Source organism: Nymphalis io, chromosome 3 (genome assembly GCF_905147045.1).
Source record: "Nymphalis io chromosome 3, ilAglIoxx1.1, whole genome shotgun sequence".
NCBI lineage: Eukaryota > Metazoa > Arthropoda > Insecta > Lepidoptera > Nymphalidae > Nymphalis > Nymphalis io.
Genome location: NC_065890.1, coordinates 3,602,788 through 3,627,941, shown reverse-complemented (window position 1 = coordinate 3,627,941; position 25,154 = coordinate 3,602,788). Strand labels below are relative to the sequence as shown.

At 32.6% G+C, this 25,154-nt stretch overlaps 2 non-coding genes across 2 annotated transcripts; both read right to left on the bottom strand.

Annotated features, from left to right (window-relative positions):
* Positions 1-3,277: 3,277 nt before the first annotated feature.
* Trnat-agu (transfer RNA threonine (anticodon AGU)) lies at positions 3,278-3,351 on the bottom strand. Its single transcript has one exon. It is a non-coding gene; the product is annotated as a tRNA-Thr (tRNA).
* Positions 3,352-4,963: 1,612 nt separating this feature from the next.
* On the bottom strand, positions 4,964-5,037 carry Trnat-agu (transfer RNA threonine (anticodon AGU)). Its single transcript has one exon. It is a non-coding gene; the product is annotated as a tRNA-Thr (tRNA).
* Between the last annotated feature and the right edge of the window lie 20,117 nt (positions 5,038-25,154).

Below are 25,154 nucleotides of genomic sequence, written 5' to 3'. Positions count from 1 at the left end.
TATTCCACCAACCCGCATTGGAGCAGCGTGGTGGAAATAAGCTCCAAACCTTCTCCTCAAAAAGGGAGAGGAGGCCTTAGCCCAGCAGTGGGACATTTACAGGCTGTTACTGTGAGTTGTTTTTATCTCATCCCTCAGAAATAGTACTTAGTATTGTTGCGTTCGAAGGGTGAGTGAGCCAGTGAAACTATGTAATGTACGAAGGACATAACATCTTAGTTTCTAAGGTCGGTGGAGCTCTTACAATCAGGCTGTCCATTTGTCCGTCCGCCTACCTATTCTATATAAAAATAGTCATCATAGAAAATAAAATAATAATTGTGACTTCGTTTTTCATTTCGAAATGTTAAATGTAACATTTATTAATTTCAAAATTAGGGATTACATGGAAAAAGATAGGGAACGCCGAGATGGTCCAGTGGTTAGAATAAATACGTATAAAAGAAAGAATACATTGGTTAAAATACCAAATATTGCGGGTACAAATCCGTGCAAGCTGATGTGTGAAATTAAAATCTGTCACATGTCTATTCCGGGACATATATCGATAGGTTCTTGACTTGATTGAATCTGTTTAAAAGGAGAGAAATCCTTAACCCAGCAGTGGGCAGGCTGTTACTTATCTTGATAGTTAAATCTTATTAAATTTTTGAATACCCCAGCAGTGAGCAGGCTGTTACTTATCTTGATAGTTAGATCTTATTAAATTTTTGAATACTTCAAATGAATACTAACCTCGATTCAGCAAGCTGGTCTTCTACAGATTGCTGTACAAGTCACAGGATTTTCTGCCTCTTCTTGTTGTTTTCATCACCGCCCAGTACAAGAACAAGACGAATTTGTTACCTTAAAAAAACTCTGTGCTTTCTCAAATTGGAACTCGCAATTCCCAATTTCATACCAACCATCTCGACAATTAAGTCGTAAAAATTAACCTTAAGTTCTGTAATACAAACTTGCCTCGTATTCAAGTCTGTTTTTGCCCTAAGTTAATTACATAAAACGTTAAATAACGGAAAACGACATTGCAACTGCTCAGCGCATTTATCGAATAGCAAGAAGTTATAATTAGATAATTAGGTAGAAAATAATTTTTAATAACAACTTAAGATCATAACTGCTTTAATCATTAAGTAACGCCGCAAAGGGATATTTAAGTGCAACGCTGTATATCTCAATTGAATGGGTGTGTGCGGCACAGTGTTATAGATTCGAAGCTATAGCGATGCTACTAATATTACTTGCCTCTTTGATTGGCTACATTATAATGCAGATCCTGAAATTCTAGTACATATATAACAGTAAATTTTATATACATGGTGAGGTAAGAGCCTGTATTGATGAATTTAATTAATTTATTAATGTAATAATAATGTCCTAACCTCGTGATTAAGATATTTCTTGATTATTTAATTGTTACTTTATTTTTAGTCAGAAAATCAATATGTATTTAGAGTTATTAGTGTTTGTGATGAGAGATGTGGACTGAATTGTTACCTTAATACCTTCTACATAAGGCTTATTTTTTCTAATAATAGTACATCTCTTAATAAATAATTCTCGTGTTATGTAGTAAAGTGAAAAAAGAGAACTGAATATTATTGTTTTAAATGTAATCAAATAATAAATATAATAATTATGAATTGAAAAAATAATTTAATTGTTTTACTGAAACGTAAAGTTTAGTATTTATAATTAGTTACAATGGGTTTTAAGTTTAAAATTTTTGTAAAATATCGAAAACATCATTTTTTAATTATACAGCTATAGTTGTGAAGGGCTAAATTCAATGAAAATATTATTCGTATTCGTTTAATTTTCCCAATGAGAAATGATTTTATTTTCTAATAATTTATATAGCAAAATTATATAATATTGCATAGTATAACGTGCAGTATAACTTCATGTTTATAAGAATTGCGTGTCGAAAGCTACAACAGCATTATTATTCGACGCGAGGGCGCGATCAGTGCGTTTCTTAAGCGGCTGTTGTTTTCGGTAAAGGTGATCGAATAAACATGGGTTTTATGATATAAATAATAATTGCAGCAATTTTTTTTTAAATATTTTAATAGTATTAGTACACAATGCAAAGGTTTTCATTAATTTTAATAATGAATAAGAAATACAAACGTCATTTAATGACGGTTAGTTTTACCACTTAAATAAAAAAGTATATTTTTTATCTGTATGTCTTCATATTATTATCTGTGCAAAACATTCTGTTTAAAATTGGCAAATATCCAGCGTTTACCGACTAAGTAAAAGAGTTCCCCTGAACTCGCGCTCGGCTTTCGCCAAAGAATGTAATTAACCGAACACCAATAAAAATAATTGGGAACAAAAAGCGATCCGCTCCGGGTCGTCATTTATTACTTTGATTGCCCTTGTTATTGTTATGGGTATGGGGCTCAACGACGATCACAGTGCAACACTATGTAACACTGTGTAGCACTGTGTTCGGTATATCTCGATCAAACCATCACTTGTGTGGGTGGAGTCAATCGTGCTGGTGTTGCTGGAAAGCGGATTATATGTTTATCATTTTACGACGCTGTTTGTGCCGCCGACGAAAGGGCGCGTGACATGCGTCACAGAATTTATATAATAAAAACGAATTGTCTTTTATATGTCATAATGTCATAACTGATTTGTACTTTATGTATATATTTCAAAAGTTTAGTTTTTGATAAATATGTTTCCTTATTTTTATTGTATATATATTGTGAATAAAGGCTTACTTATAGTATAAGTAAGCCTTTATTCACAATATATATACTATTTATATTGTACTCATTTTAAAGTCATTATAATATGTAGGTAACAACATACTAGTAGCAATAACACTTATGTATCAAAACTGAGAAATATTTTTGTGAAATAAAAAAGCTGGAGTTTTTTTTATATATTTATTAATTTAAACATAACATCAATTTCCGAATCCAATGGATTCCACTTACGATTTAATGTAAGAATCGCGAGTTTATATCCGTAGAAAGACGAGTAGTTTAACCGTATTTTTAATGATAGTTATTCATTACTTCCTCGTTGGTAAAGAAGTTTGTGAGTACACCTGCCTGTATTGAAACAAATTCTTGCTATGCTTGCTTATTTATGGTAAAGGCAACTTGATGAAATCAATTTCCTATCTTTCATAACAAATTCTATATTAACTTTAACTACATATTGGTTTTTTGACTAATAATTAAATGTTAAAAAAAATCTCTGCCAGGTGTTAAGGAAATTTAATAAGTTCAAATAGAAAATAAAATATCAAAGGCACCGGTGAGATTCGAACTCACGATCTCCTGTTTACTAGACAGGCGCTTTAACCAACTAAGCCACGGCGCCGATATTCTAAGGGGTGAAAATAAGGGCGACTAGTTTTATTAAGTACAGCATATTTGAAATAATATATTATTATTAATATCGTTATTAAGGGCAACACTATATTGTTTTAAAATAAGGGCGACTAGTTTTATTTAAGTACAGAATATTTGAAATTAAACAAGCATATTTTCAATATTGATTTTAATTAATTAAAATCATAATAGTAGTAGTATAATAGTGTTGCCCTTAAGGGCAACACTATTATGCTTTAAAATAAGGGCAATAAGTTTTATTTAAGTACAGAATATTTGAAATTATCCAAATATATTGTTAATATTATTTTTTGTTTAGGGCAACACTACATTGTTTTTCAACATGTAGGTACTCATTTAAATTTAACGATCGCAACAATGTTGTTCGCTACAACAATTATCGCATAGATAATATGTCGTCTTAATTAAGTCTTTAACCCATTTAAGGGTATTTTCCTTATCGTGTGCTGATAAGGAAATTGCTGCTACAGATTGATGCAATTTTACGTTTCAATGGTTTCGTACTACTGATAAAATACTACTTGCTTAGCATCTTTATTGGATATATTTACTTTGTAGTAGTAATGGTGGCTTTGTGCAAGCCTGTGCATGTCCTACTACTTAGCTAAGACTCAATATCTTTTTCCACCACTCTTCTCGAAGACGGATTTCTTTCAGCCAGTTTCAGTTTGAAATAAAAGTTTAAAAATTAGGAATGAATATTTGCTTATTCATTTAATCTTTCGTATACTAGAACATAAAATTCTATTCCTAGATGTACAAATTAAAAGTCAAAATTTTGCTTAAATATGGAAGCGCTACATTTGCGTACAGTAACAGCCTGTAAATGTCCCACTGCTGGGCTAAGGCCTCCTTTCCCTTTTTGAGGAGAAGGTTTGGAGCTTATTCCACCTCGCTGCTCCAGTGCGGGTTGGTGGAATACACATGTGGCAGAATTTCGATGAAATTAGACACATGCAGGTTTCCTCACGATGTTTTCCTTCACCGAAAAGCACGAGATGAATTATAAACAGAAATTAAGCACATGTAAATTCAGAGGTGCTTGCCCGGGTTTGAACCCACGTTCATCGGTTAAGATTCACGCGTTCTTACCACTGGGCCATCTCGACTCGACTTTTGGATATATATGGAAGCGCTACATTTGCGTATTGATGGTCAAAAAATCGACCATCGGTACATCAGCATTTCAATTCTGTCAGAACAAAATCGACATCTCACCTGAAAAGAAAACTATCGTGTTTTCTGAGGTGATATGCATTGACCATAATTATAATAATATTTTGAGAATACCCACATCAAAATAGTATATTACCATAAGCCAGGTCATGATTTCACACGTAAGTAATGAAACGAGTTATTATAAAATCGCACAACAGCCTTGAGAAAGACCGGTGAAAGAAACTTTGAGAAAAATCTTCCAATCGATAACTTTGCTTACAATAATTTTACAAATACTTTTACTTTTAATGGGCTGACGGCTATCGTTTCATTTTCAATAAAATAAGTTCCGTATTGTTTTCAAAAATTTCAGCAAATAGAAGACTAATCTTCATATTCACTAACGAATTTAGGAAATTGCAAGGCACCGGTGAGATTCGAACTCACGATCTCCTGTTTACTAGACAGGCGCTTTAACCAACTAAGCCACGGCGCCGATGAGTTCCATGTCGAATCTGGAGGAGAATATAAAGTTTTAGATTACTAAAATAATAGTATTAAATACTTTACATAGTAGAACTTTACTTCTAAAAAAATTTCTTTAATTGAAGACATGTATTCACCTTCTCTTCAAAAAGAGGAGAGGAGGCCTTTAGCCCAGCAGTGGGACATTCACAGGCTGTTACGGTACGGTATTGAAGAAAGGTGATGTCGTAAGTTTGTAATATTAAAATTTAAAATTAGCGTCAAAGTTTCATTACTTATTTTGAGAATATTTGAACTTATGCGTGATTTAAGGATACAAATACTATGTTTTGTGATAGTGCTTAAGTATTTTATAATTAAATAAAGCTCCATAAAATTGATTACTTAATAAAAATAGAAACAACACCATAATTCGTCGGTTCGTGTAATCAGGAAACGCATAAATAGAAAATGAATGAAAGTAACAGATAAAATAAACTAAATTTTCGTGACATTCGTATGACAATATAAAATATGACCTTCAATTATCGTATAAAATAATAATTTAAAAAAAAAATACATATCACCTTCATCGTGTCACGTCTTCAATTATTCTAATGTTATTCTATTCGTAATTTAAAAATAAACTGATTTTTCTTATGACAATTTATTTTTAAGTGTTTAAATTGTTGTACGGTCTACTTACGGTAACTAATTTATTTAACTGTGTTTTAACATGCAAAGCAACAATAAAACAAACCTAGCCTTTGTTCTTTGCAAACTGTTCAAATTAAATTTTCTTTTTCTTTTGTATAATATGTAATATGAATTAAATATCAATTAATTCTATATTTTTAAAATTCGAAACAATAATAAAATTTAATGAACAAAAGTTTTAACGCGTTAACTAGACAACGAAACGTGACAAAAGCGAACGTTTTTCGTAAGAAATGTTGCACTTATCCGTTATAAGATATAGAAATACATCATCTAAATTCAACTTTGAAATTTTACTCTTGTACCAATTAAGTTACACAAAGGCCTACAGAAATTATTTTATGTAACTTATGAAACAAACAAAGAATACTCCAAATAGAAAATTCTTATAATACACGTTCATATAAAAATATAAATCAAAATTGCTAATGTTTTAATTTTGAATGTATAAATTCAGTTCAATGTTAAAAATAAAATATTGTATGTAAAAAAACGCAAACGGAATATGCGCTTTGTATAATTTATCATATTACTGTAAAAATAACTATACGATATTGTTCAGAATAATTTGTAAAATATGTGCAACACGAAATTAAAAACTTAAATACGATACTGCCGGTCGTTGTAGATAGAAAAAATAAAAATAAAAATAGAGAGGTGCACTCGATTCCGTGTTATATTTTTGACTGTCTCGTTGGTCTAGATACTAGATATATTGATTGTTTTGGATAAATCCTGTGTAAGATCGGACGCGAATCAACAGTGATGTGCCGCTACTGTGGCGCGGACCGGGACACCGCTCAGCATATGTTGGAGGCGTGCCTCACGTGGAGTGCGGAGAGGGAGATTCTGGTCAGTGAAGATCAGACGGACAAGACCTGCGAGCAATCGTGTCGGCGATGTTCCGTAGCGATTCGGTGTGGAGGGCCATAGCCTCCTTCTGTAAGACCATCAAGGTCCAGAAGGAGACGGCGGAGCGGGAACGGGATAAGGCCAATCCTGTTCGGCGGCGACGACGTCAGCGTCGTCTAGGACCTCCCATAGCCCCAATTCCCAGTGGCTTAAAAGATAGAGCGTAACCCTGGGGCTGTGGATGCGTGAGGTGGGGGTACATGTGTCTGTATTTCAGATGCCTTTGAGTAGGACGGCAGCCGGGATGGCTTTGCGCTGCCGTATGCACTAGCGATGAATGCGAGGGGGTGACATAATATATATATAAACGACTAAACAGATTTCAGAAAAATTCCCCCCCGCAGGGGGGATCTTTAATTTTCCAAAAATCTTTCATAGCGGGTACTTTATAAAAAAAAACAATGTTTCAAATTTTTTAAGACTCAGTAGTTTGTGCGTTGATAGTCAGTCAGGACAAACGGTCTTATAAGTATAGATTAACCAAACATTAAGTCACAGTTGGCGTGCGTTACACTATTAAGCGCCCCTCACGATGGGAACTTATCTGTCATCTTTACACGCATTACGTGATATCTTACTTTGTTTGTGCGTGATTGTCTATTGGTTTAGTAGTTAATAGTGTGACAGACGATTAATGTTAAAGTAAAGTGGATGAATGTAGTTTTACGTACGTATTAAAGTTTCATACTAGATGTGGGGGCACTTTTACGTACATTCATATTGAAATTTCACACCAGATTATAGATTATAGTTGACGTTTAAGATAATGTCAGTAAAGTGTTTTTTATTTTTTTTTAACTTAAGTTAAAGTAAGCTAAATGTGAAAGTAAAGTGGTGGTAAATAAGCAACTTATAGTCTCTTATCAATTAACTTTCTGCAATAAGTAATATTTTGCATTGCTGTTGCCAGTTCACAATAATACGAAATATTACTTTTTGGCGTTTGAAGGTTAAGTGAGAAGGTTGATGGGGTATTGACGGTAAAAAATCAAGTAACAGCCTGCACATGTCCCATTGCTTGGCAGCCTCTTCTCTCTTTTTGAGAAGGACATTTGAAGCTCATTAAATCACGCTGATGCGGGTTTTTAGTGAAATCAGACACATGCGGGTTTCCTCACGGTGTTTTGGCTCACCGCCGAGCTTGGATGAATTTTAAACATAAATTAAGCACATGAAAATTCAGTTTGCCTGGGCTTGAATCCGTAATGATCGGTTGAGATTGCCGCATACTATCCACTGGTTCATTTCGATTCTCACGTATTGAGAGCTCGGTGTATGGTATTATTAAAATTGCATCACACCATCTATAATTTTAAACAAAAATCACAGTTCGACCAAAGTTTGACGACCCACAAGTGATATTAATTGTGGTTTTATTTATTTCACAATTAAACTTCCTTATCGATATCTTTTAAAATACAATATATATATATATATACTAAAAAAGAATAATAAACAATACATTTACTAAATACGAATAAATAAACAACGTCATACGAATGCTTAGGCTGTATAATGTTGAGCACGAACATTCGTCACGTGACGTGTTTATAAAAAAATCAATTTGTCATGAGTTCTTTTGAGAGTAACTCGGGGTAATTTGGCTCAAGCAAGCGTGTTTCCTGCTCGTTTATGAGTTACCAATTCACACCTCTATCCCCGGATGTTGATAATTTTCTATAGTCTTTGTTGTTTTGCTAACCAACCTTTTATATAAGACTTGAGAAGCTAGTTATATAAGTCGCTATATAAATATATTTTTTATCTAAATTGTCTTGGGATAATATATAAAATTTTAATTTTAATATATATAATCAATAATTATAAATATAAAGTGATCGTGTGCGTGATATGATATGCTCTGAAAATTGGACAAGCCACGACTTATGAACTATTTATGTGATTGTAATCACGCAATACGCGTATGTGTATATCTAGTTATAGCACAGCCTCTAAAAATTATATTTGAGAAGCCACACGAGTTATTTCCGTGTAAATTATAATTATGTAAACAGCCCGTAAATATCACACTGTTAAGCCAAGGCCTCCTCTTCTTCCGAAGAGAAGGTTTTTGAGCTTATTCCAATAAAATATATCACTTTAATATAGTTACATTCAATTTATTAAAAATGCTATTTAAATCACCAATCAAACAAAGAAAACATATTTATTGTTATTTTTATTCTAGTTAATTATTTCCGAATCGACTATAAATAAAATAGGCAATAATTTTTTCAATAATTACCAATTAAAGTGGAAAAAACTTAATGTAAAATATAATTGAATATTCGGGAAGTAAAGGATGCTTATAATTATTTTTATTGCTTTTAGATGATATTTTGTATCATTCACTTAGCCTATTATCGACATGAGACCGCTGATCCAGCATTACTAAAAACAATACAAGATTATTCCTTTGTGTTCCGAAGACGTCCGCGTAACATGAACTCTAGTGCGGTGCTATAAAGGATATTATCGATAAAAAAATTCTAAAATTAAATTATGACGGCTTGTTGAATCGGTATAAAAAGGCAACCGTAATAACTAAACAGAAACAGGGTCCATTCGATTACTAATTATACTAATGTGTATTTGGTTCGTCATGAAAGTGAATAAATGTATAATGGACTAAATTATTGTCATTGTTTAAGGGTTTTTTTAGAAATATTGCTTATAATATTTTAATATTAATTTCTTTACAGAATTTAATTATTTTTAAGGTAGAATTGGATGCTTTCAATCAATGATGAGACTAGCTGCGCAGAAAATATAATAGGATACACAAACACAAGTACACTCTTTATTCTGTCATAATCTGATGGGTTGGCAAATCCGACACAACCGGAAAGACAGGTGCAACACCAACGGCTTTACGTGCTATCCGGAAATATAAACGCTGCTATCTTATAAAATCCCGGGGTCATATTAAAAATTTCATCACAGTAAACTCCAGTGATTTTTCAGATCAAATCGAGTGGTAATGCCTTCATGATGCAGCTTTTTAGCTTGCCTATTGAACTGTCTTGTTTAGTATTAAAATAACTTTATATTAATCAAAAAAAGTTAGTAACTTAAAAATAAACCTTAAATTGCCTCGTTGAAAAGTATCAAGTGGCTAGATTATAAGGCTACAAATCAGGAATTTTAACACATTTTGCCGTGTTCCGGTTTGTATAGCGAGTCTTATTACAGTGTAATTACGGGCAGAACTATAAAACCTTGCAGCGGCGTCAGCGGTGCATTGACGGTGTACGAAATGGTTTATAATTCGTACAATTGCTTACGAGTGAAAATGACCACTTACCAGTCATAAGACGGTCCGATTGCTTTTCTTAGATTTTCGTAAGTTTTTATTTAGTTTAAAAAAAAATGTTAACGTAATAAATGAACGAAGGTCTCGCGATGCGTTAGATTAATTAAGTATAAAATAAATAAATAATAATAATAAATAATAATATATTTGCAGACGTAAATTTACTATCTCGATTATGATATTAAAACTTAATTTTATTCATCTTAACTAAAATATATCTTTCTTGGTAGAGTTATAACATAAGTTAATCACTCCTTGTTTTATATTTTTGGTGCTCATATTAATTTTATTTAAGCTGAGGTTAGAAACGTTTATCATAAAACGAATTAATTTACACTTTTTTCAACAAATTCTCACATTATTAACGAATACGTTCCAATAAAATATTAGAGTTATCGAGTGAAACACGTACACATCGTACGGCAACAGCACATCGATACGATTTGAAATTGAAAACGAAAATCGCAACGTGAAATGAGAGTACAGCCTACGTGCCGCTATTTAGCACCCAAACGGAGCAAGCGTAAATTGGAAATCAAAACAACCATCCACAATCGAAACTAATCGAATCTTTACCGTCGTGATCGATAACATACCATCTGAGTATCGAAATCACGATTATTTGTGTACAGTCTAACACGTCGACATCATAACTGACAACACTATAGAGCTCGAATTTATTTAAATTGAAATTACATTTGAAAATTGAACTTTATATCTTTAGAATAAGATTTCGAATCATCCAATCTACTTGAGTGTTGCAAGAATTGTATCAAAGTTATATCGAGTATCGATAATGTTGCCGCGTTTACAACCTTGTCGAGTGCACCTATTTCTTTGGATTATATTAAATTATAGCTAGGAGTGAAAATCGTCTCGTAATGTGTTGCCAGATTGCCGGCGTGGGACTGCGAACGTATCATTTGCTTCGATCCACTCGACGCATGATGCTGATAATGGACCATAATCTTTGAATTAGTGATACATTTTCCTGTCTTAACGTTTCTTAAAATCAATTATTGTTGTGTGTGTTGATTCATATAATACTATGAAATGAAATAATCGTGTCTGATATTAAATTAAAAGTAATTTCAACAAAATATGATTGACACATTTTACTGGTCATCATCGTCTGCGTCATCATTATCATCATCAGTCCGTGTCAGCCCACGGCTGGACATACCTCCCATAGCACGCCACTAAGCTTCGAGCTCAGTGGCGTGCTATGGGAGGTGCTTTATAAGGCAGGAATTGAAGGAGCTGGAGATTCGATCTCCATATATATAAAGATTAATAAAAAATATCTTAGATTAATATGAATATACAGACTAATACAATTACAAACACGAAAGTGGGTTCGTTTGTTTGTTAGGCTTTCACGCCTTAACAACGCAACTACATGAAATTTTACATACACGTATAAGTTTAGAAACACAAAAGGACATATGTACATAAAAGCTACCTCTCTAGCTCCCAGTTTTACTTCAGACCCATAAAGTTTTAGGATATCAAAATAATTTTCTTCTAAAGAAATTCTTCAATACATATATATAGTATTAAAATGTAAAAGTACATAAGCTAATTTATTTTCCGTGAAGGAAGATTCCGTGAAGAGATATTAACATCAGTTAAAACGACATTACCTTCATTACGGTCGCTTGGTTTGCTTACGTTTCTGAACGTTAACTGAATGGATTACTTGAGACACTGGTTCCGTAGAAAACTTTTTAATAAAAAATACTTACAATTTTTTTATTATTATTGTATTAGGTAAGTAGACTGACTAGTGGGCCATGCCAATCTTAGGAACTAAGATGTTATGTTTCTCGTGACTGTATTTACACTCACCCTTGGTGATAGAAAAAATGATATATTGATGAGTGGGTTGTACCCACCCAGACGGACTTGCAAGTCCTACTACCAAGTATACATATAGTTTACTTTACCTCAAATAATTTGTTATATATTATAAGTAAAAGGAGTTATAAGTAAATAAATCATATAAATTTTTATAATTTTCTTATATATTAAAAAATGTATTTTTTTATTTTCAATTCAGGTAAAGTTATTGTATATTATATACTTTTATAAATATAGTAAGATTTTATTTTATTATTACATTATAATAAAATAAATTATAAAACAAAGTATGTGAACTTGCTTCGTTTCATGATATTTTGATCAATCGTTACATAATTATTATATTACTGGTGGTAGGGCTTTGTGCATGCTTGTCTGGGTAGTAACCGACCACTCAGCAGATATTCTACCGCAAAATAGCAGTACTTGTTATTGTTGTGTTCCAGTTTGAGTGAGGGTGAGTGAGCCAGTGTAGTTACAGGCACAAGGGACATAACATCTCAGTTCTCAAAATTGGTTGCACATTGGCGATGTAAGCTATGGTTAACATTTATTACTCAGGTGGTTCATATGCTCGTCCACCTACCACCTACCTATTCAATAAAATAAAATAAAAAGAAATGTCCTGACTAAAATTGGTGGCCATTTTGAGTGGAGATTTGCCAACTTTGCAGGTATATAGTACACTCATTTTATTGTGTATGTCGTTGGAGCTCGTATGTGGCTGGTAGTAAAAACAGGAGCGTTAAAATTATAATAAATAAATATATTTACCGGTGTATCACACAACCCTAAACCTCATAAAAAACGAAGTTAGCACAACTAATGTCAGTGTAATGAGCTCCTTATCTGAATAATTAAAAGTCGATTTAGCGCGCTTTCTATCAACCCGCCCTCAGACGAGGCAGTTTCCTAGAAATGACATAATTTTTTTAACGACGTAGACAATGTATTTATTCATGAATATTTATTACATTTTTATAACTTGCTATAAACTAAAGGTTTTTGCAGTTTTGCTTGGTTATATTGTTTTCTATACAACTTTTTACATACCACTTCCTCGACCATTCTAACAAATTAAACTATATTAAAAAGAATCGCATATGCGCAAAATTTGAGTTCTTTTTATTTTTATTTTTCATAGAATGACTTTGTGCTTCTTTTGTTTTTTTAATAATTTCTTTCATGTTATAAAAAATAATAAAATTATGTGTTAGCTTTTATCATTATTAAATTTATATTTGTGTATTGTATGTGTAACATACACTTGTTTACTGTTTTTATTGTTTTTAAAAAGAGTGTCATTTTGCATTATATCACTATGCCTTTGCATAATGTGTGCAAATAAAAAACTACTAGATTAGGATGATAAATAGAAACAGCTCGAATAGAACAAGACATAGAGTGATTATGTTTTTTTTATGAAATAGCAAGCTGGTAAATGGACCATACAGTGCAAATGTCTACAGTGCTACATTTGCAGTGCAAGAAATATTAACCATCGCTTACATCGTCAAGGAACAAATATGATTTCTGTTGTGCCATTATCTCACTCACCCTTCAAACCTGATCGCAACAATACTGAGTAACCATTGCTGCTTCGCGGTAGAACATATGAAGAACGGGCAATATCTACCTTGACGGGCTTGCACTAAGGCTAACCAACTGTATCTTGTTTTATATATGACCCCATAGCACTTTTATTTTGACTGTTCTAGGGCGGAGTCACAGTTAATCTAACATCTGTTTAGTGACATGGCTAACTGGGCGAATCCTTTTAGGTGTGATTAATGACTTGATGAACGTTACGGGTAAGATATGACGATAATTGTGAGCGTAGTTTGATTATGTTGCGTTTTCTTTCAACTGTCGTCGAAATCTTCGTTAGAAAAACATATTTTGTTGATATTATGACCTGCGTTGTTTAACTGTTCTGTTGTTTAACTGTTCAGGGCACTTGTTTCAAAAATGATTTCAATTTAAACACTAACTGTTACCACAAGTATGTTAATATTTTCTTTATGAGGGGCCAGTTGGCGTGGTTGGTAGATAGATAGGTACAAAACGCACTATCGCCAAAGAGCAATAATTTATATTGCTTTTTAGAATGGGATGTGAAGAGTGAGTAGGGAGAAGTTATGGGTACTAGACACATTACAACTTAGACCCTTTTTTTGAATTTATTCATATTTGACGAGCAGTTCGTCGTGGTTGGTAGAGCCTTTCACGCCGAAGGTTGTGGGTTCGATTCCCACCCAGGACAGACATTTATGTGCATGAAATTGTCTGATTGTCCTGAATATGGCTGTAATTATCTATAAAAGTATTGATTTACAAAAGAAAAGTATAAGTAGTACATGAGTTGTCTGGTTTCCATAGTACAAGCTATGCTTAGTTTGGAATCAGATGGCCGTGTGTGTTTCAGAATATTATTTATTTTTACATCATGCAAACTCAACCATTTTCGTAAAATAGTTTTGCTATTTTTTCGTGAACTCTCAAATAAAAAAACAAAATATACTTAAGTAAAATTTACAAGGACTATTAATTGACATCAATACAAATATTATTAATCATGTACATTTTATTGTATTCATATTTTTTAACATAAGAATTAAAATGTTTATTTGGTCTTATTATCTTTTGTCACTGGACAAGTAAAGCATGGTTTATTGTCATTAGTATTTTAAAACTAAAGTTATTAATATTTAATTATGAATTTAATGAGAAAGAAAACGTAGAATAGAGCAGAATAGAATATGTTTTAGTGTACACCAAAAGAGTTACAGAAACATACAGTTTGAAACACAAACATTAAAAAAAAGAAAACTATTAATGTACAAAAGGCGGTCTTATCGCTAAAAGAGTGATCTCTTCCAGACAACCTTTGGGTGAAGCACATGAGGTAAATAAAGCGGTGTACAGATCAAGTTAACTTTAATTTTTAAATAAACATAAATATATATAAGCAAACTCGGTTAAAGTTTCATCTGATTGATATGACTGCCTCGTTGATCTAGTGGCTTGATGTAAGGCCGCAGACCCGGGTTGGTTGGGTTCAATTCCCAGGTCGTATATGTATATATGTCTGTACCTATATAGAACGACAATGATTCGTTCCATATCGTTTAATCATCATGTATAACTCACAAACAAACTGTCTGCACTTATTCACCTGAAGTAATCGTGATATCAACAATAATAAATTTACAACAACACATTTTTAATGAAGATTCACCTGTTATATTTAAAGTAAAATTGGGTTGATTGTGTTGTGATTATCTACAGTCGCAGCATCCGCCGGGAGAGCAGTCATCTGGAGAGATTTACGTAAATTAGTCTGGGATGAAGTGTGAACAAATCGATGAAGATACACAAATAAAACCATAGTTCAGGGTTTATTTGTTTTCTATAAACATTATTAAGGGTATAAATATATTTTTTATTTGCTTTTTTCTTTTGTCGAAGCAAGGCATATCTATTTTGACATCCATAACAGCCTGTAAATGTCCCACTACTGGGCTAAGGACCTCCTCTTTTTGAGGAGAAGGTTTGGAGCTTATTCCACCACGCTGCTCCAATGCGGGTTGGTAGAATACACATGTGGCAGAATTTCAGTGAAATTAGACACATGCAGGTTTCTTCACGATGTTTTCCTTCACCGTAAAGCACGAGATGAATTATAATCACAAATTAAGCACATGAAAATTCAGTGGTGCTTGCCCGGGTTTGAACCCACGATCGTCGGTTAAGATTCTAACCACTAGGCCATCTCGGCTTATGACATAAATACATCATATTAATTATGCGTCTTTTTTTCATTAATGTCTTTACACCACTGTAGCCCTTACAATGGAATGTAACGGAAACAATTAGAGAATTCGACACATTTCGACACAGACGAGGAAGTATGTAACGCTGTAGTATTATTTAGCGGAGCGTTACTCCGGACTATTTATACCTGAAGTTTATAAATAAATAATTAATTTATAAAATTTATTAAAATTTAAATTTAACGATTTGCCTTCATCTAAAATGTTAAAAAAATATAACTTATATGTTTTTGAAGCTTCAATTTTAACAATAATTAAACCTTTATTCTAATATAAAAACCGATATTGATTTTTTTTTAATTTGTTATATTTGGTAGGCAGGCAGGTAGGTATACGGTTAACGTCGATATTGGCACTGTGAGATATATTAACTATCTGATATTACCAATGCGCCACCAACCTTGGGAACTATCTATATCGAAAACGGAGACTCTCCTCTTTTTTTTCGTTTCCCCCACTGTTCCCGTGGGGGAAACGCGTAATGCGTTTTTCCAGCGACAAAAAAAAGCCTTGGGTCATCAATTATTATTCGTGTATTAGATTATAAAAGTAACATTTTAATGTGTATATAATTACATAGGAATGTAACGTACATGTTAAAACAAAATGAAAATCGAGATGTATCGGTTCAAAGAGTGTACCAAGCCGGCTTCATTACCGATAATGAAGCCATTAAATTATTCTTCTACATAATATTTTAATCGTTATTTCGTGAGCGTAGTTTAACTGCACACTAAAACGAAGTGTTAACAATAAATTCATTTAGATCTCCTTCGCTTACATTGTTGAAAATATTTTCTTTATTGTTTTAACAACATTATTCGTAATTTTTATTTTAGATGCATAGTTGGTTGTAAGTATTAAAAACCGCCTATAGAATAATACGGACAATTATGTCAAACATAAATGTCAATTATGTTATCGAAACTACATAATAATAATAATTAAATACATGTAATATTGTATAAGCTTACAAAGGAATACTAAAATAAGAACTTAAGACTGTCCTATTTAATTATTTTGCCAGTATATATGTATAATAATAATAATAATTTATTATTATAATACTCAGAAGACTTTTGCAACAAATATATTATAATTTTTTCTTTGGTCGACTCTAAAATACTGTTCGTCCCTACTAGAATAATAACATTTAAAATAATTTACATTTAAATGAAATGTAATTTGAATTTTTTTTAATGCAAAAAACACGATGAAAGTACTCGCTTGTAAATAAAAAAATAATAACGACGCTTGTAACTGAATACATGAAATACGTCCAAAGACTCCAGATTCAGCTTTATGCAAAAATATTGCAACTCTTTTCTATAACCTTAATACTTTATAATCAACCCAGCCGAAAAAATCCTATCAACATAGAAACACCGTAATCGCTACCAACTAAGAAAATGAACTTTACATTCTTAAAATAACATAATTGTTTATTCCATATTTATTAATCATACATTGTTGTAATCTACTTTAAAACATAATTAATCAGTGCGGAGCAATAATAATTACTTGTAATCGGACACTAAGTGCCTTATTCTAATGCTCTTAGATAGCGTTAAGAGGTTTAAGCCCTTAAGAATATTGTAACCGAGTATTCAGTTAATATAAGTACTAATACAGTATTATATGGTCTGTGGTATTAGACGGTATTGTGGAAAGTAAAAAAGAAAGGATACCCTTTAAAATTTCTTATTTTCAACGGGCTGTAGCCAGCTTTCGTTTTGATTTTAAGGAGGTTTTGTTGATCTTATTCCACCACGCACCATCCATCCAAAACACCGGTAATACTCTGGTAACCATAGTATTTAACATATTATAACCCTTGTGTCTGTAATAAAACTTCAAAGCACAATATTTTGTGGTACCCAGACAGGCCTGCACAAAACCCTACGACCAGGTTATGTTGTAATTCCAAATAACTGGCTCACTCTACATTGATTTTTGTTTAAATATTATTTTATACTTTTTCTTACCTTGCGAGCGGTGAGCAATATAAAAATAAATATATCTTTCTTATCAGGATTCATTGCTGCAAAAATACCTAACTAAGAATTTATTAACAAAAAGAAATAATATTGATTACATATAATCATGATCTTTGATTACAGTATCAAAGATTCATCTCCAATCATCATCGGTTACAATTTTAATCATGATCAGTAACAGCCTGTTAATGTCCCACTGCTGGGCTAAGGCCTCCTCTCCCTTTTGAGGAGAAGGTTTGGAGCTTATTCCACCACGCTGCTCCAGTGCGGGTTGGTGGAATACACATGTGGCAGAATTTCGATGAAATTAGACACATGCAGGTTTCCTCACGATGTTTTCCTTCACCGAAAAACACGAGATGAATTATAAACAGAAATTAAGCACATGTAAATTCAGAGGTGCTTGCCCGGGTTTGAACCCACGTTCATCGGTTAAGATTCACGCGTTCTTACCACTGGGCCATCTCGTTCATGATCATCAAGATACAATTAAAAAAATTAATTTCTAAAGATCCAATTTCGAAGTGGGCGATCAAATATTTAGTTAGTTCCCACCACTCGTGCGCCGCTGAATATCGACGTATCAAAATAGTGTCATGTCTTCCTTTTTGAACCAAACCGAAACCAATTGATTCGGCGGCCAACGACGCACAGTTTGTTTAGCCCGATCGAATCTGTCCAAAATGATGAGTTGTAAACTGAATCCAGTGCTCATAAATACGAAATGAAAACGGATTTTCGAACAATTCGAAATTATACATTCCATTGCTCGATTACAAAGCTAATTTCCAAACTTTAGAGATGAAATTACGAAATGGATTCATTAGTGGAGAAATTTTGGTAGGGATAGAGATGTCGTGGTTGGGGATGGTATGAAAAACGTCGCCGTCACGAGCGGATACCGCTCGAAAATGGCCGTGGTAATGGTGTTTGTTTGTCGATTTATCTGTTTTGGTCTGTAACTCGATTTGCTTTTTGTGCACTGTTCACAAAGGCAAGTAAATTTCGTTAGTGCTTTCGGTCTGAGAACATCGTGACGAGTCTCGGGGCTCGAATACACGATTTTAGCGTGAAGATCAATTACTGGTCTGATTAAAACAAATATTGAGTTACGGTTTCGTTTCGGTATTAAGATTTCGTGGTTATGCTTTTTTATACTGATGTATTTAAAATCATAATATTTATGTCATTCAAAGTGTTTATATGCAAAGTTGGCTTTATATTTTCATACTTTTCTTAAATATACTTATGACTAAGCGAGCGAGTATGACTATAAGTAAACGCTTAAGAACGCTATGAACTCGTTTTTTATTTAAAGTGAAAGCTGGTCATGATCACTCTATTAAAACTCGATTCAAATATTTAAAAATAAACAAAACAACTTTTGTAAATACTCCAATTTTCTCTAAAAGTGTTTTCATTCATAGACAAATTGCTTTTCTTAACGTCAAGTGAGATCTCTAATTGGTCATTTAAAATTTTAAGTTTTTTTTAAATTATTTATTATTAAGTGAACCGTATCAAAAGATTGCGGCTTCAAATCTGGGCAAGCACACCTGAATTTAATATGCTTAATTTATATTAAGTTCGTTACTTACTTTTCTACTATAACTATCTAGGAGAATACATAACATAAGTCGAACACATAATCCATATGATAAATGTCACGATATAGCCTGTTAAATATATAATAATAATAATATCCTGGGACATTATTCACACACGGCCATCTGATCCCAAATTAAGCAGAGCTTGTGCTATGGAAACCAGACAACTGATATACTACATATACTACTTTTCTTTTGTAAACACATACTTATATAAATAATTACACCCAGACTCAGGACAAACAGGCATGTTCATGCACACAAATGTCTGTCCTGGGTAGGAATCGAACCCACAACCTTCAGGGTGAAAGGTATCTACCAACCACGCCAAATGGCTCGTCAAATATGATTACATCCAATAAAAGGATTTAAGTAATAATGCGTCTTGTGCCCATTACTTCGCCCTACTCACCCTTCACATCCCATTCTAAAAAGCAATACAAATTATTGCTTTTAGGCGATAGTGCGTTTTGTACCTAGCTTTACCACTGAGAGAGTTTTACCTAATACATAAATTTCACGTTTATTTTACAACTAGATGCTCCACGCAGGTTTACAAGCAGTAAACGTTGGAGCTGCGAGTATGCTCCCCCCCCCCCCCCGTATTACTGAGCGAGATTATATATTCCGTTTATGGAATTATATTTCTCAATAACTGGTATCTAACGCAGAAGATTTTTTTTTGAAAAAACACATTTACCGGTGGATAAGATAGGATACGTACCCACCTCATTCATGTAGTGGAACCGTGGACATGGATCGAGGATCGAGGAACATGAATTAAGAGGGTATGCGGATCTCACCGGCACTGATTGTGAACTACTCTAAAAACCAGTTTTACTGACTGCATCTCTTCAGGAGCCATCACAGGATCGCTAGACTGGTAGACCCTTTTCGCTGGAAAAACGCGTTCCGCGTTTACCACGAGAACACAAGGGGGGACGGTAAGTGGGATTCGCCGGTGTCCCAGGCGCCGAGTGCGCCCTGAACATCGGAATACCCACTAAAAAACCAGCGGTACCCTCCGTCTTAACGAGGAGCGCCACGGGATCGCTTTCACATGCTACCGTGAGACTGGTAGACCCAGATCAGCCCATCCAAACAAACAATCCAGACTCATGTACTAGATAATAGATTTATAAATTTGAAATTGATATGTAAGTGTATAAAAAAAAAAAACATTATGTAGATAATATTTAAATGTTACTAATTTAATTCATAAACGATTAATACGCCAATAAAAAAAATGTTCTGTAATTGCGTTGATATCATTTTTATCTAATTAAAAACAAAGATTTATTTTAATTTTATTGGTCTTAAGTTGTAGATCACTTATAATATTTAGATCAGTCCATCAGACGACATTTTTTTGCATTAGATATGTATAATTTATATCATAATGTACACAAAAATTCAATCGCTCGTGATACATAAAAAGGTGACAAGGTTCTGCGGCAATTTATTTTAAATTAAGCAAAAAATAAACTGTAGTGCTCAAAATCGTAGTCCGGTTGTCACATCCGGCGTCGAGGAAAAACTTTGGTGAAAAAAAAAGATTGATTTTTGTCACCACCGGTAACACAAACGAAATTATGAACGTAATGAATTATTGTTTCAAGTATTATATACTTAATCTACATAATTTTATATAAATAAAATTTAAATATACTTAATAAATAAATAGCTAACTTTTTACTCTTGCAAATATAAATACATTTATAATTTGACTATATATTATGTATATATATTAAATTATTAAATAAGACTTCTTTGGACATAACGTAAATTAAATTTCGAGGCCAATTTTGAGTGCAACGTTACAGTGAAATACTTCTGACGCATGAATGTTTCACATCAAAATAAACTTTCTTTTGATTTGTTGTTTTAATTTAATATATATAATATAAATCTTGGCTATCATAATTTTGCCGTAAATTTAAATAAATCGAATATTCTGAACTGCTAAGTATTGCAGTCTTGTAATTATACTTTTTAGAATTGAAGTCATAGGCAAGTAGACAGTATTATAACATGACCAAACATAGATGAAACGAAGGAGAAACGACAAACCATATCAACAAAGAACTTTTCATTTAGTTTAAATAAAATATATAACAGACTGTCATATATCTGACAGCTGTTTAAGGCCATATAATTTGAATTGGTATACGACGCTTCTCTATTACGGATTGGTGGATACACTTGTGGTGAAAATCTTCACCTACTGAACGCAGGCTTAATCACGATATTTTCCTTCATTATTTTCATTATTTTCAGTCAAGCACAAGATTATAATCACAATTTGAGCATATGAAAACTCAGTGACCCTTTCCTGGATTTGACCCCGCAATCTTCACTGTACGCAGTGTTCTAACTACTGCGCCATATCGGCATTTCGTTTAACTTAGTTTAAATTTTATACTGAATCGTGGAACTTATTGGCGCGTTTAAATTATTATAATAATTAGTTATTACGGTATCGCAAAAGCGAATGGGCGGATGTATGTAGTTTTTTTCTAACGCGCCTGTTTCCTGTCGAAGCGAAATGGTCAGGATTGTTTTATGGTTTTGAAATGGGTTCCGTTATGTAATTTACTTTTTTTAAATATTGTAAATAATATAAGTGTAATATTGTAATATTTATTAATGGCTTAAGCCACTTATTCTACTGATGATAACTTACCTCGTTTTGTAGTGGCTCGTTTATAAATAATTAAATAAAAAAACAGTTAAGGTAAGATAATAAATCGGCGTATATTATTCATGTGTAATTAAATAACCACATCTTGAAAGCTCCTTAATAATTTAAAAGGATATAAAAATTTTAATTGTTTCTCCACTAAGATATAAATATATATTTTTCGTTCGAAATATTAATTAATACAAAAAGTTGGCCAGCAAATGGGCCCCTATAAAGTGCATATTGATAAAAACTCATCCCTAACTGAATTTACACGATCCGGGCACTAACGACACAAAATAACAATTACGATGACGTTGATACTATCATAATAATTTGGTGCGCGCACATATTTCGTGCGGACGTAATAGCGGCATTTTTATTGTGTTATTTACACAAATAAAAACGTTTATTTTTACATTTTCCCAAAATTAAATATAGGCTAATTTACTGGGCGCGGGAATTACATAGTCATGTAATTCGAGCGAGTAAAGCCGAGTCCACACTAACTTAACTCTTCTTCAAACTCTATATAACCGAGCAAATGTAAGTGCTTTTCACTACTAGTTAATCTATAACTATTGAATATTTATACACATAAAGGATTTGAATAAATTTATATAAAATTAGCTACTGAAAATATTGAAAATTGATATTAATAGATACTTAAACAATAGAAAATCGACAATATTTTTTAACAAAGAATACAAATTCATTATGTACATATATGTACGTGACCCTTATATAAATGAAACGATTAAAACATATGCATATATACACGCCCTTACCGTTTAAAGCAAGTTTGTTATCGTCGGTTTATTATTCACGTGTTATTACTTGAGTAATTTGTGTCGCTTGTGTAATTATGAGCGGGAGGAAATCCTTGTTATTTTGTAATTTGTGTTCTAATGCGCTCCGCGGATTGTGTTGATCTGCGTTACGATTGTGTTTCGTTATTTACATTCATTACGAACGAGGACAATATTTTTAACAAAATGTAATTCCCAACAAATGCGCAATTTGCGACTTGTTGCGTAATCAAGAATTAAGTTATTTTTAATGTATATAAATGATTTTTTTTATTACATTAAAAGTTGTTGTAGGTAATTATTGAACAAATTCATGGTTATTTATTTATGTATTCGTTTGTGAAACTCTAACAAGAAATATACTTATAATAATAGCCTGTATATATAGCACTGCTGGGTTTAAATTCTCCCTTTTTTGAGGAGAACGTATGGAGCTTATTCCACCACGCTGTTCCAATGCGGGTTGGTGGAATACACATGAGGCAGAATTTCAGTGAAAATAGACACATGCATGTTTCCTCACGATGTTATCTTTCACCGTATCGCACGAGATGAATTATAATAACAAATTAAGCACATGAAAATTCAGTGATGGTTAAGATTCACGCGTGCTTACCACTGGGCCATGTCGGCTAGAAATACACATGGAACTACAAAATGTTTTATAAAGAATAGTGTTTACAGAAACATTGAATTCATTTCACCGTTTCTTTTCGATTTTGGGTATTTTCTTTTCCGAACCGAGCGCCGTAAGTTGTGTAAGTAGTCCTCCAGACCGATTTCGGCCGCGGCGGCCAATCTCAAGAGAGATTAGCCAACTACGCAGGAGATATTATAGTGCACAAGTGTGTGCGCAAACACAGTTGCACTCTCTATTCTCTAACTCTCATAATTCGATGGGACGGCTTTCCAACACGACCGGTAAGAGTTCAGGCGCAGGACCAACGGCTTTACGTGCTTTCAGGGGCACAGGAGTGTACACACTTCCAACTTCCAAACAACGGGCTGCTACTGGGAATTTTCTGACAGAAAAACCCAATAGATTTTTATTGGCTCGACTTAGGAATTGAACCCAGGACCTCCGGGTCTGCAGTCTTACATCAAGCCACTAGACCAATGAGGCAGTCATACTTAATACATTAAAGTATTATACATATTAATATAAATACATTAAATTATTAATGACTAAACATTTATGAGGAAAATAATAAATTATGAAATAATGTAACAAAATAAACATTAGGAGACATAATATTCTCATTAAATTAACATTGCATTTAATAATTATAAAGTAAAGGGAAATGAAATATGTTCTTGCATATACCTATGTATATATAGACCCGTCCGTGAATTAAATCTGATATGGAAAAACGCATTATTACTAATGATCGTGTTTTTGTTCCGTACCGATGTAGCAATCATTGATTATAATTTTATATGTGGACCTTATTTGTATATATACCTATCCTGAGTATGTATATATTATAAGTATTTATTTTTTATTTTTATAAGTAATGCAAATACTTTGGAATTTACAAATGCAAATACCAAAAACAGATGTGATGTAGATAATAATTTATATTTAATTATTATAATAAAACTTTTCTATTGATAAGAAATTGGATTAATAAAATAATATACAAATCGTGATTAGACAGAAAGCAGCGGGTTAAATAATTATTATCAAAAGCCGATTCACTTAATAAGTAATTAAAGCCATAAACGCTTCGACATTGTTTTTTAGCAGTCTGCGAATAGGTCATAACTGAAATTATGGCAACAAGATCACAGTACAATAATGGAAAAAAAATATAAATGATTAATTTGTTCAATTATATAAAGTATATATTAACATTTAAATTAAGAATAGCATGCTCATGCTTGCCAGATTTATATAAGGAATACTATTCCAGTCAATATTGCCATTATAAATAGTTTTATTTATTTTATATAAATAAAATACATTAAACAAAGTTAAAAAGAAAGCGACTTTATATTTTTATAGCGAGCATTTATATGATACAATTAGTTTTCACCGACTTAAACCTAATGATTATTTTAAACTGCTTGAGCAATTTTAGATTACTCGGTAGAGAAGTCAGAGCTCAACTTTAAATGTCATTATAATTGTTATAATTGTATCGCTGAGCTAAGTTTGATTTGGATAATTGGGCTTATTCTATGCTCTGCTACAAAGTATGCGTTTATATTTATTTTTAATGTTTGTGTTGTACTTCAAAGCAAATGATAAAAACATGTCTCTTAGGTTTTTGTAATTGAAGGTACGACATTTAAATATATTTATGCGTGACTGTACATTATCTTTATTGTTTTTTGTACAATATTAAAGTATTTCACTTATAGTTTAAGCAAAAACTACCTTCGATTCGAAAATTAAAACACTCGAACCATATAGGAAC